General features: G+C 49.8%; 1 pseudogene; it reads left to right on the forward strand.

Annotated features, from left to right (window-relative positions):
* Positions 1-12740: 12740 nt before the first annotated feature.
* On the forward strand, positions 12741-12858 carry LOC142863766 (uncharacterized; annotated as a pseudogene).
* Positions 12859-16260: the final 3402 nt, after the last annotated feature.

Genomic DNA, 16260 nt, shown 5'->3' on the forward strand with positions numbered 1-16260 from the left:
CTTAAAGTAAGCATATCCTGCCGCACATGGTGGCTCACGCCTGTAATCCTAGCACTTTGGGAGGCCGAGGGGGGCGGATTGCTCAAGGTCAGGAGTTCGAAACCAGCCTGAGCGAGACCCCGTCTCTACCAAAAATAGAAAGAAATTAATTGACCAACTAAAAATATACAAAAAATTAGCCGGGCATGGTGGCACATGCCTGTAGTCCCAGCTACTCGGGAGGCTGAGGCAGCAGGATCGCTGAGCCCCGGAGATTGAGGTTGCTGTGAGCCAGGCTGATGCCACGGCACTCACTCTAGCCTGGGCAACAAAGTGAGACTCTGTCTCAAAAGAAAAAAAAAATTAAAGTAAGCATATCCTTTCTGGTCTTCTAGATAAAGTCTAACCCTCTCAGCCAATTGCCAGCCAAAGAATCTTTAAACCCACCTATAACCTGTAAGCCCCCACTTCGAGATGTCCCACCTTTTTGGGCCAAACCAATGTATGCCTCTCATGTATTGATTTGTGACCTTGCCTATAACCTTTGTCTCTCTAAAAATATATAAAACTAAGCTGTAACCCAGCTACAGCGAGCCCACTTGCTCAAGGCTTCTTGAGAGTGGCTCCGGGTCATGGTCCTCAAACTTGGCTCAGAATAAACTTCTTTCAAATATTTCAGGGCTTGGATTTTTTCCGTCCACAATTTTGGCGTAGTCGGCAGGATCTCAGAGAAGACTCGGGACCCCTGAAGGAGTCGCCCGAACCCGGAGCTAAGGTATCAGCACGGGCCCATTGAAGCCCTTCCGACTTCTAGCCGCTCCTCCGGCGGGAACCGGTAAGTCCTCCTTACCGGAGGGAACCGGACCTCCCACTCTTGGTCAAAGGTCCCAGTTTATTCTGAGCTGTCTATTCTCTTCCTAAAAATTGTTGTTTGGGACCCTAATTTGATGTAAAAGTGCACTCTGAAGGGCTTTCTCTGCTGCCTTTTTCCTCTCAAAGACCAATTTCGATTGGCTTGTCTGCATATTTGCATAAGGAACCCAACTGTCCTATTCATAGATAAATGAGAGACTGAGTTTCTCAGCTCCAAAGATAAGGGGCAGCTTACTCCTCCCAGACCTAAGGTAGCCCTGGGTGACCAGAGCCCTGATTGGGAGTTGCCTGGGGCGATTCCTGAGGTGCGAGTAGCCCCACAGGGAACCGCCCAACAAATTAATTTTAAAAAAGGCTCCTCCAGAAAACGCGCATAAGAGCTGATCACTCGGCGTTTTGAGCCCTCTCAGAGGTACTAGACCCCCAAAGAGAGAAACTGGGACACATAAGAGGGTGGGACCGAATCAGTGGTGAAGCACTGAGGAGCCCCACCCACAAGCAGCACACTCTGATCCACTACACCAAACCCTAGACCACAGTTCGGTTCCTTCTTAAAAAAAAAAAAAAATGGGAAACAAATTATGTAAAAATGAGAAAAGGCAAAAAGAACGACCTCCTTCAGGCACCCCAGCTGATTTTATGTTTAATAATTATGGCGCCTCTACTTGCAAGTATTTATATAAATGGAAAGATCTTACTAAAGATGACCTAGGTCTGAGGTTTCCAAAATGGGGAACTTTCAATATTCCCAAATTGGTTTTCTTGCGCGCTAAACTAAAAAAACTAGGTTCTCAAATTAAGAAAAATAAATAAAAATCATACTATTGCTGGCACTTGGAATCATCCAAAAGAGAGAATGATAAACTTGCCTCCCTCCAGGAAGTTAATAAAAAAATACTTGAGACTGTCTCAGAATTAAAGAAACTAGCAGAAGCCGCTTCTAAAATCAGGAACGCTCCAAAAATTGTCTCTCCTTCTGCTCCCCCTAACCCTCTGTTCTCTAAATTTCCTTATCCTGATGATTTCATTTTCCCCCCTCCTTCCCCTATTCCTTCGCCTCGAGCTGTAAAAGGATCAAAAATAGCTAAAAAAGAAGATAAAATAGTTGTTGCTCCCTTTAAAATAAAACCCACTGGGAGAGGGGACCCTAATATATTATATACACCCTGGACCAAGACAGAGTTAAAGGCTCTGGTGTCTGGGTTCCCTGATCCAACTCAAGACCCCCTCGGGTTTGCCAGAGAATTCCAATTAACACTTAAGACCTATGATCCAGGTTTCTCTGACCTGTATCAGCTAATTGAGTTACTAGTCCCCAAAAACAAAGCTAAAAAATGGTTCAGGGTAGCAGGTTAAAAACAACCTTTAAAAGATTTTGATAAAATAGATGCAAATAAAAAAAAAATGCAGGGAGCTCTGTGACCGCCTCTATAAAAACTTACCACAGATTTTCCCTAAAGTTATAGATTGGGCAAAAGTGCAACAATGTAAAATACGCCCAAATAAAACCATACCTGACTTTTATAACAGGTTTAAGAAAACATTCAAACAATATTCAGGGATACCTCCTAAAAATTTTGAGCATGGTAAAAGTGACACTTTACTAAATTCTGGATTTGTACAAGGCTTAGACGACAAATTAGTAACCCTGATAAAAAAAAAATAATGTGGCCTGGGCTTCTCTGCCCACTAGCAGCCAGTTGTCACAAACAATAGTTAAGAAGCAAAAGAAAACGGCCTCCAAGATTATGAGTTTACAGCTAAAGCAACTTAGTAACCAAGTCAAAAGGTCGGAGGGGTTCCGTCCCCTGCAGAGATCGCAGCTGGCCACCGAGAAAGTGATTTATTATTACTGCAAAAAAAAGGGACACCTTAAAAAAGATTGTAAAAAACTTAAATGGGTGCTTGCACAAAAGGAGCAAAAGGCCTTAGAGGGAGGCACCAAAGAAACTTTAAAACCAGAATAGGGAGGCTCCGAGGGAATAGAGAGGGTTTTCCCCTTACTTCTAACAAACACTCTAGGGGAAATAGAAATATCCATAAATAAAAAAGACACCAGGCCGGGCGCTGTGGCTCATGCCTGTAATCCTAGCTCTTGGGAGGCCGAGGCGGGCGGATTGCTCAAGGTCAGGAGTTCAAAACCCCATCTCTACTATAAATAGAAAGAAATTAATTGGCCAACTGATATATATATAAAAAATTAGCCGGGCATGGTGGCACATGCCTGTAGTCCCAGCTACTCGGGAGGCTGAGGCAGAAGGATCGCTCGAGCCCAGGAGTTTGAGGTTGCTGTGAGCTAGGCTGACGCCACGGCACTCACTCTAGCCTGGGCAACAAAGCGAGACTCTGTCTCAAAAAAAAAATAAAAATAAAAAAAGACACCAGAGCCCTTGTGGACACTGGTGCCACGCTGTCAGTCCTCAACCCTACCTTAATTAAAAACCCTCTCCCTCAAAGTAAAGTAAAAATTCAAATGGTAGGGGTTTCAAACTGCCCAATTGTTGCCTTTAAATCTGATCCACTCCAATATCAATTGGGAGAGCTTATAGGACAGCATGTTTTCCTTTTAATAGATAGTGCTCCTATACACCTGCTGGGACGGGATTTCTTAGAGACCCATAATGCCCACATCTCATTTTCACAGAAGGGAGAGATGATTCTCAATTTGGGAGACACAGAAGACTTACAAAACCCTACATGCAGTATCATGCTTGCTGAGGTTAATGGAGATTTTGAACAGGGGGACGTAGAGCCTTTCTTATCCAAAATACCAGATTCTCTATGGGCAAACTCTTCCATGGATATTGGACAAATTAAGCCAGCAGTTCCCATAGAGATCACCATAGATGAGTCTAAACCCCTGCCAAACATTAAACAATACCCCCTTAGGCCTGAAGCCTTACTAGGAATCAAGCCAATCATTCAGGACTACTTAGATAAAGGACTCACAATACCCTGCACCAGCCCTTGTAACACACCAATCCTCCCAGTCAGAAAACCAAATGGGAAAGGCTGGCGGTTTGTTCAGGACCTAAGAGCCATAAATAAAACAGTGGTTCCGAGGCATCCTGTCGTCCCTAACCCCCACACCTTACTGTCCAATATTCCTATCACTGCCAGCCACTTCTCTGTCATTGACTTATGCAGTGCTTTCTTTAGCCTACCTGTAGATCAGGATAGTCAATATCTTTTTGCCTTCACTTGGGAAAATCGCCAGTATACATGGACAGTCTTGCCCCAGGGTTACTCTGAAAATCCTACATATTTTTCTCAAATATTAAAGGCAGATTTAGATGATATTGTATTCCAAAATGAATCTACTCTGATTCAGTATGTGGATGATTTGCTGTTGTGTTCACCCTCCCTGAGTGAATGCAGAGAAGACACTATATACCTGCTGCAACAGCTTGCCTTAAAGGGACACAAAGTGTCCAGAGATAAATTACAATTTTGTCTCCCCCAAGTTAAATACTTAGGGCACACAATTTTCCCAAAGGACTTCTTATAAACCCAGAAAGAATCTCTGCCATCATGGCCTTTCCTTTGCCCAAAACAAAAAAACAATTAAGAGGGTTCTTAGGGCTAACAGGCTACTGCAGAAGTTGGATTCCAAACTACTCATTAATGGCCCAGCCCTTATACAAAAAACTAAAGCATCACCAACCAGACCCAATTTGCTGGGGGGAAAGTGAAAAGCAATATATAGAGGATTTAAAACAGGCTCTTACCCAGGCACCTGCTTTAGGACACCCAAACTATAGCCTGCCTTTTTTCCTTTTTATACATGAAGTAGATGGAAATGCGCTTGGAGTATTAACTCAAAAGCATGGCGACAGTCACAGGCCAGTTGGTTATTTCAGCCAACAGTTAGACCCAGTAGCAAAAGGACACCCCCCTTATATGAGAGCCATATCAGCTGCAGCCATTTTATATAAAAAAATTGAGAAATTTGTCCTGGGGTCCCCACTAATAATTTATGCCCCTCATTCTGTGGAATCTCTCCTAAACTCTCACCACACTCAACACTATTCTGTAAGTCGCCTATAAAGTGCTTTTGCTTCCTGCCCCTAACATCACTTTGAAGCGCTGCAATATTCTTAACCCTGCAACTCTTCTCCCTCTTCCAGGTGAGCAAGAGGAAAAACATGACTGCAGTCTACTAACTGATATCTTACTCTCTCCTAGAGCAGATTTGCAGGAAACTCCTATCGAGAATGCTGAGTTAATTTGGTTCTTATTTAAAGGACCATCAGGGACATTATCAGGCGGGATATGCTGTCACTTCCACGGTAGACATAATAAAAAGCGCCCAACTCAAAGGAGTAAAATCAGCCCAAATGGCTAAATTAATAGAATTAACTAGAGCTTATATTTTGGCTGAAGGGAAGGTAGCTAATATATACACTGATAGCCGCTATGCCTTTAAAATAGCCCATGATTTTGGCATGCTATGGAAACAGAGAGGATTTCTTACCTCATCTGGACAACCTATAAGAAATGGGCACCAAGTCTCAGAGCTATTAAAAGCAATTCAAATGCCTAAACAACTGGCAATCATAAAAATTCCTGGGCATTCCAAAGATAACACTAAAATAGCTAAGGGAAACAATCTAGCTGATGCTGCAGCAAAGAATGCTGCCCTAGGAATGATGACCTGTCCTGTACGAGAATGCCCCTTCCGACCCACCGACACTCTCACTAACATTCTTTTACAGTACCAATAGGCATCAACCCCTAAAAAAAAACAAATCTGGCAGCAAAAGGGAGGTGTATTTGACCCAAATAGGGAGTTGTGGCTGGGTCCCAACAAAAAACCTATAGTTCCTTTAGGTGCACAATTTCCTCTCCTTCAATTCATTCATAAAATGACTCACTGGGCCCCTGAAAAAATGATATTATGAAAAAAACAATATTTCTAAAAACCATCCCCCACAATAGCCCAAAAGGTATATTTTCGTTATACTATATGTCCAGAACATAACCCTGGCAAGCCTTTGCATGGCTCCCAAGGCCACTTTCCTTTGCCTGCAGGACCATTTAAAGTTTGGCAACTGGATTTTATCCAGATGCCACCATCCCAGAATTACAAATATGTATTGGTCCTGGTTTGCATGTTCTCCCATTGGGTAGAAGCATTTCCTTGTCGGAGGGCTACTGCCTTAACAGTAGGCAAAATACTGCTGGAAAAAATCATTCCAGTTTGGGAAATCCCTTCTGAGTTACACAGTGATCGTGGAACTCACTTTACAGGACAAATTATCCAATCCATCTGCAAAATTTGGCCCATAATACAACATTTCCATTGTGCCTATCATCCTCAGTCGTCTGGGTTGGTAAAACAAACAAATGGCACAATAAAAACTCAATCAGCTAAATTAACTGAGGCCTTTAACCTCCCCTGGCCAAAAGCCCTCCCACTGGTTTTGCTTAACCTTAGATCCTCTCCCTTTGGGAAGCACTGTCTATCACCTTATAAAATAATAACAGGGAGACCTATGAGGCTGGACGAGGGCTTATATGAGCCAGCCTTACTTAAAGGAGAAATACTACATTATTGTCAGGGACTACTTAAAGCTCTAACAAATAATGCAAAGATGATAACAGAGTCTTTCCACAGTGAGCTTACGGGAGCTAAAGACCCCAAGGATCATGGATTACAGCCAAGTGACTTTGTTTATTGGAAAAGGCACCAACTCAAAGACTCCTTACAACCTCGCTAAAAAAACCTTACCAGGTACTCTTAACTAACTCTTGTGCTGCAAAATTAAAGGGGGTCACCTCTTGGATTCATGTCTCACATCTAAAACGAGTGCCTGACCACGCTCCCGACCACACCTGGACTTCTAAATTAATCTCTGACACCCGCCTACGACTTCAGAAAACATCTGAGTCTCAATCGGCCTCCAAAGCGACGTCCAAAGCAACAACTGAAGCGGACAGTCTTCCCAAGACATTGGACCAGGCCAGTCCTCATAAACCCTAAAATAACTCTCATTCTTACTTTATTTGCTATAGAGTATATTGCTGCAAACCCTAAATGCCTTAACCAAGACCCCCAAGAGGTTGTTTGGGATTTGTAAAATCTCCCTTGGTATAACTTTCTAAATGGATATGGTTATAAATTTCCTTGTTAAGATTAAAAAAATATTTCACCTGATCATCCTCCTTCCCATAATTTCCCCTATCTGCCTACCCCACACTCCTGTTCTCTTTAAACCTAAAGATTTTTCCTGGCTTCCTGCAAATCTCACTACCTTCCCTGCCGGTAAAAATCATATCATTTGGTATGACATAGATCAGGATGAAATGAAGGCCACTGAATGAAACAGTTCCACTGTAAATCTCCCTAGAGGGGCCTCCTTTGCAGGGTACCTCTATTATAAAGCCTTAACCAAGTATAATGCCCTGCAGAAATATTTACCAAATAATGCCTCAGGACGATTATTGAGGAGATCTAATCAGATAAAATACTGCGTCACAATAGACATTGGTGATGACAAACTCAGACAACTGCCTGGGTATGATGGGAGAAACCTAGCAGCTTCCTGTGTAAACTGTCACAGCATAAGCTGCCCAGACAACCACCAGCCCTGTGCTTGTGGCTGGATGCCCTTGTCCAGCACCAACCACACTGACACTGCCCATAAAAAACTATTTATGGGAGTCAGTTGGTGGACAGAAGTCCCTGACAGTACAAATTCCACCCTAAGACAAGGGCGCCTCTGAAAAGCCTTATGGCACACTCAGACAAAGGCATACTTAGGAGTAACCTCCACCCATCTGACAATTGTCTGGGATACCCAGCGGTTCTGGGTTAACTCTATTTATCCAAATTGCACTGAGGCCATTAGTATACAATGGCAACAGCATTCCTGGTGGATACACCAAAATTGGCCATCCAAAAGACTAAAACGCCATCTCACGGAAAAAATTGGAGCTGGGTTAGGTATATTGGGGCAAGCTAAATTCGCAGCTAATGAGGAGAGACATTCCCTAAAAAAAGATTCCCTCTCAAAAATAGGCCACATAAAAAAAATGCTGTTCCAAAAAAAAGAAAAGGGATGGAAAGCTGCCCTAAAAGATAATGCAGCTCTAATAAAGTAGATAGAAGAGACCAGACAAACCCTAAAGACATACGCCCAAACCCAGAGGTGGGAGCGAGCATGTGCTCTGACCCAACAAGGACTCATATCCATGTTATTACAAATAGAATCTAAAGTGGCTATAAAACAATGGCCTACAATACTCAGTGCTAAGGCTCAGTCTAGGCACCTATGGAAAATATATGGTTCCCCAAATCTATAAAAATTTTTAGATGGTAGATGTAATCTTAAACATTATATTTTAAAAATTCTGGCACCAAAGTTAAATGAGGCTCAACAATATCCTGTAGTCAACTAGCTGGCATTAAAACCATTGTCAATAATACCAAAATACTCCCCATAAAAAGTCGATGGGCTATTTTAGCTGATAAAAACACCTGGCATCCCATTTCCCTCTCAGATTGTAAAAATAAAAAAGGAAAATGGCTATGCCCTCAAAACACTTAAAACCCTGATTTCTCCCAGATTTGGCCCCTAGTATCCACCCCCATAGAACATAACATCTGGTATATGAAAAAGGGCCGATTTTGCTGGGAGAAAAAACAAAATGACATTATAGAATTATATTTCTTTTGTAACAAAGCCTCCTTTGCCCTCCTAAATACTAGTATATGGTGTAACACAAAGGTGGTGAGAAAAATAAATTTGCTAACTGTAAACAAGTCCTATAATAATTTAAATATTAAAGATCAAATGTTTCTCAAATTCAATTTATACCCTCCTCAGGATGTTATACCTATGGAGACTAATTGGCCAGAGGAAAAATTAAACTTATTAGACTCCAAATTGGTATCGGTTTTACAATCCTCAAATAAAATTTACCATAAAGTTCAATTGACTGTTGATAAAAAAGATAAACATATTATAAGTCTGATTAAAAAATATGATGATGCATGCAGAGGATTTTTTGGCTGGTTAGGCTGCTTGCTACCTTCTGATTCTACCTATGACTTTCTTGGGCACCTTCTGTTTAGTACTTTTATGACACTCATTGCCATATTATTATATGTTTCTTGTAAATGCTATACCAGATACAGAAAAAGGAAAAAAAAAAAATCAATCAAAGGCCCAGATCATGATAGCTTGCAAAATAGATCTGGTCCAAGACGTGTTTTTAGACTAAGCCCGAGGCCTGACTCTATCTGGCCCCTTTTAACAATTGGCTACTAAATCAAGTAGAGTCAAGTCCCTCCCCTAAGATACAACACGGCCTATTCTACAGCACCATGGGACCAGATAGGCAACTCTAGGAATGAGCCTTCCTAGCACCGTGGGACCAGATAGACAACTCTAAATTTGAGCCTTCCTAGCGCCATGGGACATCATGCTGGTTGTTGGCCTACACATGCATTCCATGGAATGATCTTTGGCCAACAGGGGGAACTGAGGACTAAACTCTAATTTTTTGCTAAAAACTCCTTCCTAAGGAGGCCAGCTAGGTTAGGCTGGCAAATGGTAAGGAGGCCAGCAGGGTTAGGCTGACAAATGGTAAATTCCCACAAAGCGGCTTTTGTTAACCAAACGAAGCAGTGGTTTACTTCCTGACCTGATTCTGGTATGGCATTAACATCACCTAAAAGATAAGAAGCCCCTGTCTTAAATCAAGCATCCTGGCAGATGCCTATCATAAATCTAAAATGTCTTAACTGAGTATCCTAGCAGGCGCCTATACTTAAATTTAAAGCATCTTAAAACATCTTAGCAGGTGCCTATTGTAAATTTAAAATGTCCTCCTGTCTGGACCTCCCAGAGTGCCCACAACCTTATCTTAAAGTAAGCATATCCTTTCTGGTCTTCTAGATAAAGTCTAACCCTCTCAGCCAATTGCCAGCCAAAGAATCTTTAAACCCACCTATAACCTGTAAGCCCCCGCTTCGAGATGTCCCACCTTTTTGGGCCAAACCAATGTATGCCTCTCATGTATTGATTTGTGACCTTGCCTATAACCTTTGTCTCTCTAAAAATATATAAAACTAAACTGTAACCCAGCTACAGCGAGCCCACTTGCTCAAGGCTTCTTGAGAGTGGCTCCAGGTCATGGTCCTCAAATTTGGCTCAGAAGAAACTTCTTTCAAATATTTCAGGGCTTGGATTTTTTCCGTCCACAGGTGCATCGCCCTTTCCCCGCCCCCCCCTCGGGTGGGGTCAGAGCTTCAAGTGCGCCCATGCCCCGGTTGGTGCGCACCCACCCCATTCCTAATGGATGTGCATGCCCATCCCCTCCCCACGCCCGCCCGACACCCACTCGATGAAAGCGATCCCTCTGTGTCCACTTAGGTGTCCATTGGTTCCTACCAATTTGCTGGCGAGCGCACGCACGTGGTGCTCGTGTGTCCATTCTTGGGACACTTGGCTCACTGGAACGGGTTCCAGCTCTGGCCGGGAGAACACGAGAGGTGCCCTCTCACCGCTGTTCCTCATAGCTGAACGGCACTCCGTGGTGTCCACGTGCCACATTTTATTAATGCACCCGTGGATCGATGGTCACTCGGGTCGCTTCCACATCTTTGCGATTGTGAATTGTGCCCAGACTATAACCCTAACCCTTACCCAGCCCGTCTCCTCTGCCCCTGCCTGCTCCTTCCCGCCCGGCCCGTCACCGTCACCGTCCTCGGCCCCTGCCTGACGGGCTCCTCCGTCGCCTGGGCCTTCCAAGGGCTTGGTGTGGACGCTGCTTCCAGGAAGCCCTCCAGGAACCCGGCAGCAGGGCGGCCGCGACGACTCGCATGCGGGGGACGTGCCCTGGCTGTGCCGCGGGGGCCCAGCCTGGTGTCTTCCCTGATGCCCTGTGGCTGCCGCTCCCCGCAAGGGGAGAGCCTTGCCATGGAGGTGGGGGCCGCCTCCTGATGGGGACGTACACGCAGCTCTCCACGTCGGATTCCGGGGCTCTCTGTCCTGCCCGGAGTCCCAGCTGGCCTGCGGGTCCTCAGGGTGGCAGAAACATCCTCAAATTGATATTGCGAGTCCGGTGGGTGTCTGCACTTTTGTGCTGGGCACCCCAGGGAGGCCCAGGGGCTGGCTGGACAGCGCGGTCTGCTCAGAGGCTTTGGAGGAGCAAGTGATGCCCTTAGGACTTTGGTAGCAGTGTCTGAGGTGTCTCTGAGCCCTGGAGGCTTCTTCCACAGGCTGCTCGGCCTGGGCTCCCTGCACCTGGGCCTTTGCAGGAACGGCCCTGTTCTTGCCGACACTTCCTGCAGGGACCCAGAGCTGGGAGGTTGCATCTCCCAGCCCTGGGTCAGGCAGAGCCCCAGCGGGCCATGCCCACAACCTCTCTCAGCACGGGTCCCCCAGAAAGCTCCTTTGGGACCAGGATTCTCCTGCGGGTGATTTTTGAGGTCTGGCCCCTGGATGGAGGGGCACCAGGAGCAGAGGAGCAGGAAGCGGAAGGGGCTGCCCATGCGAGGGGACACTTTGAGGCCAAGTCCCAGCTTCAGCCTCATCCTCCTGGGCACCCCCCGGACTGTACATCACACCTCCTGGCAGTCCCGCTCTGAGACCAGGAGCCGGGCTTCGCGTTCCCATAGCAGCCAGTACTGGGCTGAGGACATCTGGGGCATCAGGAACTCCCTGGCTTCTCTTTCTGGTACCATTTGGAGCTGCTTGTGAATCGTGCCGCCACACACACCGGAGTGCAGGTGTCTTCTGCACAGACTGCGGGCCTCGCTCTTCTGAATGCCGCTAGCTCGCCACCCACCCACGGGTGAACCTGGTCAGGGTACTTTCTCTCAGGGGCAGACTCTGATCTGGGCGGGCTACCGGTGTCTCTGTTTGCTCCTTTCTTTCTTCCATTTCGGGAAAGGCTTCCTTACTGGGTGTGGAAATCTCCTATGCCTTCCCTCTCCTATTCTGTCAGCTTTAAAATTCTCTTTCAGTTGCCACCCTCACAGATGGATTAGGAAACTCTTTCCGTTGTACTCATTAGTGAAATGACCTCAATGAAGCTCCAATCCAATATCTAATCGCCGATTTTTAGCAAGTGCACACCCCGGGGTGGTCGGGGTCCAATGCAGCCCCGGCCAGGCCCAGGCCCCTTGGGCTGGGCCACAGGAGGACACAGAGGAGGGTCCCGGCCCCCACGGTAGCGGTGCGGGCAGTTCTCCAAGGGCTTGGGCGTTTTCCAGAGGTAGGAGATGGAGGGGACTGATTTCTTCAGCGCCACACAAACCACGCCACCCCACCCCACCCATGGGACACATCCCGAGAGAGAGAGAGAGAGAGAGAGAGAGAGAGAGAGAGAGAGAGAGAGAGAGTGAGAGAGAGAGAGAGAGAGAGAGAGAGAGACGCCCCATACACTCGCTCCCCTCCCTTTTGCACTGTGCCCAGGACCTGGTCTGGGGGAATAGGGGGCAGCCCACCCACAGGGCTGGGGGGGCACAGCTGAAAGGGGTTGTGGGGGAGGGCGGCCCCTGGCTGGGGTCAAAGGGCAAGAGCCTGGCATGCACAGTCAGCAGTGGCAGCAGCAGGGACACACTGGGGGTTGGGCAGCTGGTAGGTGAAGTAGGCCAGGCGAGGAGAGGAGGGGGGCTGGAAGGTCTCCACCTTGGCAAGTCCAGCCGTGGAATCGCATCTTGTTGAGTGAGTGTGAGTGTGTGTGGGTGTGTATAGAGAGACAGCTCCCCACCCCGGCCCGCCCCGCCCCGCCCATCACCCCTGTCCCTCGGAGCCCGCCAGACCCGGCCAGCGAACTCAACAGTCCTGGCCCAGCGCGGGGCCTGGGGCGGGAGGAGGCAGCGGGGAAGCACAGAGAGGCTCGGCTTCTTGAGCGTGGCAGGGGCGCCCTCCACCGTCTTGGGCCACACCACCCTGAACGCACAGGATCTCCTCTGTTCTCGGAAGCTAAGCAGGGTCGGACCTGGTTAGTACTTGGATGTAGACCGCCTGGGAATACCGGGTGCGGTAGGCTGCTGCTGCTTTTTTTTTTTTGCCTCTTGTTCTGTCCCCTTTCTGGGAGCGTGGCGGCGGACCGGGGTGGGGGTCACCCCCACCCTCAGCGCCCGCCGCGGTGCCTGGCACCCCAGCCCGCACCGTGGGGCCTCCTCTTGTCCCAAGCCGCGACACCGCCCCACGCGACAGCATGCGTGGCATCTGGACTGTCAGGTCTCAGACCAAAGGTCTGGTCTGTGGGAACCGACACGCTGGAGGAAACCTTGAGAGTCTGAGAGGGGAGGGAGTTCCAGAAGAAGGCCAGGATGTCATTTTGAGGGAGTATGTGACCAGAACTCGTCCCGTTGCTTTTGGGGTTCTATGGGCTCCACGTAGGAATCTTTGGTGGTGGCACCTGATGTTGGGGGATCCGGAGTCACACCCAGACCTGCTCCACAGGCCTCCTTTTACTTTTCTCTTCGGATTCATTATTTTTAAAACGTGTCTCTTACCTCTATTATTGCATTTTCTTTTCTCTCTCTTTTCAAGCAGTTGATGGGAGTCCGAGTATCCAGGTGACATGTGTTGCCCGTGCCCCCTCCCCCCTGTGTTCTTATTCATTTACCTCTCATGTTGTTCCAGCGTACTGTGGGGGTACCAATGTTAAGGTCGGGTACGTTGCCCTCTCCCAGCCTCCCCCCTCCGGTCATTAGCTTCAAGTGCGCCCATCCCCCAGTCGGTGCGCACCCACCCCATTCCTAATGGATGTGTATGCCCATCCCCTCCCCCCGCCCGCCCGACACCCACCCGATGAAGGTGATTCCTCTGTGTCCACTTAGGTGTCCATCCGTTCGTACCAATTTGGTGGTGAGCGCGCTCACGTGGTGCTCGTGTGTCCATTCTTGGGACACTTGGCTTACTGGAACGGGTTCCAGCTCTGGCCGGGAGAACACGAGAGGTGCCCTCTCACCGCTGCTCCTCATAGCCGAATGGCACTCCGTGGTGTCCACGTGCCAGATTTTATTAATGCACTCCTGGATGGATGGGCACTCGGGTCGCTTCCACATCTTTGCGATTGTGAATTGTGCCCTAACTGTAACCATAACCCTTACCCCGCCCGTCTCCTGTGCCCCTGCCTGACACACTCCTCCCCGGCCAGGCCCGTCACCGTCCTTGGCCCCTGCCTGAACGGCTCCTTCCTACCCTGCCCGTCACCGTCACCGTCACCGTCTTCGGCCCCTGCCTGACATGCTCCTCCTTGCCCGTCACCATCCTCGGCCCCTACATGACCGGCTCCCCCGTCGCCTGGGCCTTCCAAGGGCTTGGTGTAGACGCTGCTTCCAGGAAGCCCTCCAGAAACCCGGCAGCAGGGTGGACGCAGCAGTCTCGAGCAGCCATCCCTAAGTCGCGTGTGGGGGACGTGCCCCCGCTGTGCCGTGGGGGCCCAGCCTGGTGTCTTCCCTGAGGCCCTGCGGCTGCCGCTCCCCGCGAGGGGAGAGCGGCGGAGGTGGGGACGGCCTCCTGATGGGGACGTACACGCAGCTCTCCACACGCAGCTCTCCACGTCGGATTCCGGGGCTCTCTGTCCTGCCAGAAGGCCCAGCTGGCCCGCGGGTCCTTAGAGTGGCAAAAACATCGGAAAACTGAGATTGAGGGTCCGGTGGGTGTCTGCCCTTTTGTGTTGGGCACCCCAGGGAGGCCCGGGGGCTGGCTGGACAACGTGGTCTGCTGGGCGGGGGGTTTGGAGGAGCAACTGATGCCCTTTGCACTTTGGGTAGCAAGAGTCTGAGGTGTCTCTGAGCCCTGGGCCATGTCAGGGTGGGGGGGAGGAGGAGGAGGAGGAGGAGGATGTGGGAGGGGCCGTGACCTGCAGTCCTGTTCCCGGGGTGGCAAGGCATGTGGCTTCTTCCACAGGCTGCTTGGCCTGGGCTCCCTGCACCTGGGCCTTTGGAGGACTGGCCCTGTGCTTGCCAACACTTCCTGCAGGGACCCAGAGCTGGGAGGTTGCATCTCTCAGCCCTGGGTCGGGCAGAGCCCCAGCGGGCCATGCCCACAACCTCTCTCAGCAGGGGTCCCCCAGAAGGCTCCTTTGGGACCAGGATTCTCTTGCGGTGACTCTTTAAGGTCTGGCCCCTGGATGGAGGGGCACCAGGAGTAGAGGAGCAGGAAGGGGAAGGGGGTGGCCAGGCGAGGGGACACTTTGAGGCCAAGTCCCAGCTTCAGCCTGATCCTCCTGGGAACCCCGGGGTGTACATCACACCTCCTGGTTGTCCCGCTCTGAGACAAGGAGCTGGGCTTTGCATTCCCACAGCAGCCGGTCGTGGGCTGAGGACACCTGGGGCGTTGGGAACTCCCTGGCTTCTCCTTGGTTTAACATCTGGAGCTGCTTGTGAATTGTGCTGCCACACACACCCGAGTGCAGGTGTCTTCCGCACAGACTGCGGGCCTCGCTCTTCTGAATGCCGCTAGCTCGCCAACCACCCACGGGTGAACCTGGTCAGGGTACTTTCTCTCAGGGGCAGACTCTGATCCGGGCGGGCTACCGGTGTCTCTGTTTGCTCGTTTCTTTCTTCCATTTCGGGAAAGTCTTCCTTGCTGGGTGTGGAAATCTCCTATGCCTTCCCTCGCCTATTCTGTCAGCTTTAAAATTCTCTTTCAGTTGCCACCCTCACAGATGGATTAGGAAACTCCGGTGCACTCATTAGTGAAATGACCTCAATGAAGCTGGAATCCAATATCTAATCGCCGATTTCTAGCGAGTCCACACGCCAGGGTGGTCGGGGTCCAATGCAGCCCTGGCCAGGCCCAGGCCCCTTGGACTGGGCCACAGGAGGACACAGAGGAGGGTCCCGGCCCCCACGGTAGCGGTGCGGGCAGTTCTCCAAGGGCTTGGGGGTTTTCCAGAGGGAGGAGATGGAGGGGATTGATTTCTTCAGAGCCCCCCAAACCACCCCATCCCACCCCACCACACCCATGGGACACATCCCGAGAGACGCCCCTACACTCGCTCCCCTCCCCCATGCGCTGTGCCCCAGCCCTGGCCCTGGGGAATAGGCGGCAGCCCACGCACAGGGCGGGGGGCACAGCTGAAAGGGTTTGTGGGGGAGGGCGGGCCCTGGCTGGGGGCAAAGGTCGAGCGCCCCGTGCGCATGCGCAGTCAGCAGGGGCGGCGCGCTGGGGGTGGGGTCAGGTAGGTGAAGGAGGCGAGGAGAGGAGGGGGGCTGGAAGGTCTCCACCTTGGCGGGTCCAGCCGTGGAGGCCCATCTCTGTTTGTGTGTGTGTGTGTGTGTGTGTGTGTGTGTGTGTACAGCCCCCCCCACCGCCCCGCCCCTCTCCCCAGTCCCGCGGAGCCCGCGGGACCCGGCCGACTAACGCAACAGGCCCGGCGAGGGGAAGCGCAGTTAGGCTCCGCTTCTTGAGCGGGGCAGGGGCGCCCTCCACC

Source organism: Microcebus murinus, chromosome 22, assembly GCF_040939455.1.
Source record: "Microcebus murinus isolate Inina chromosome 22, M.murinus_Inina_mat1.0, whole genome shotgun sequence".
In the NCBI taxonomy this organism is placed as follows: Eukaryota; Metazoa; Chordata; class Mammalia; order Primates; family Cheirogaleidae; genus Microcebus; species Microcebus murinus.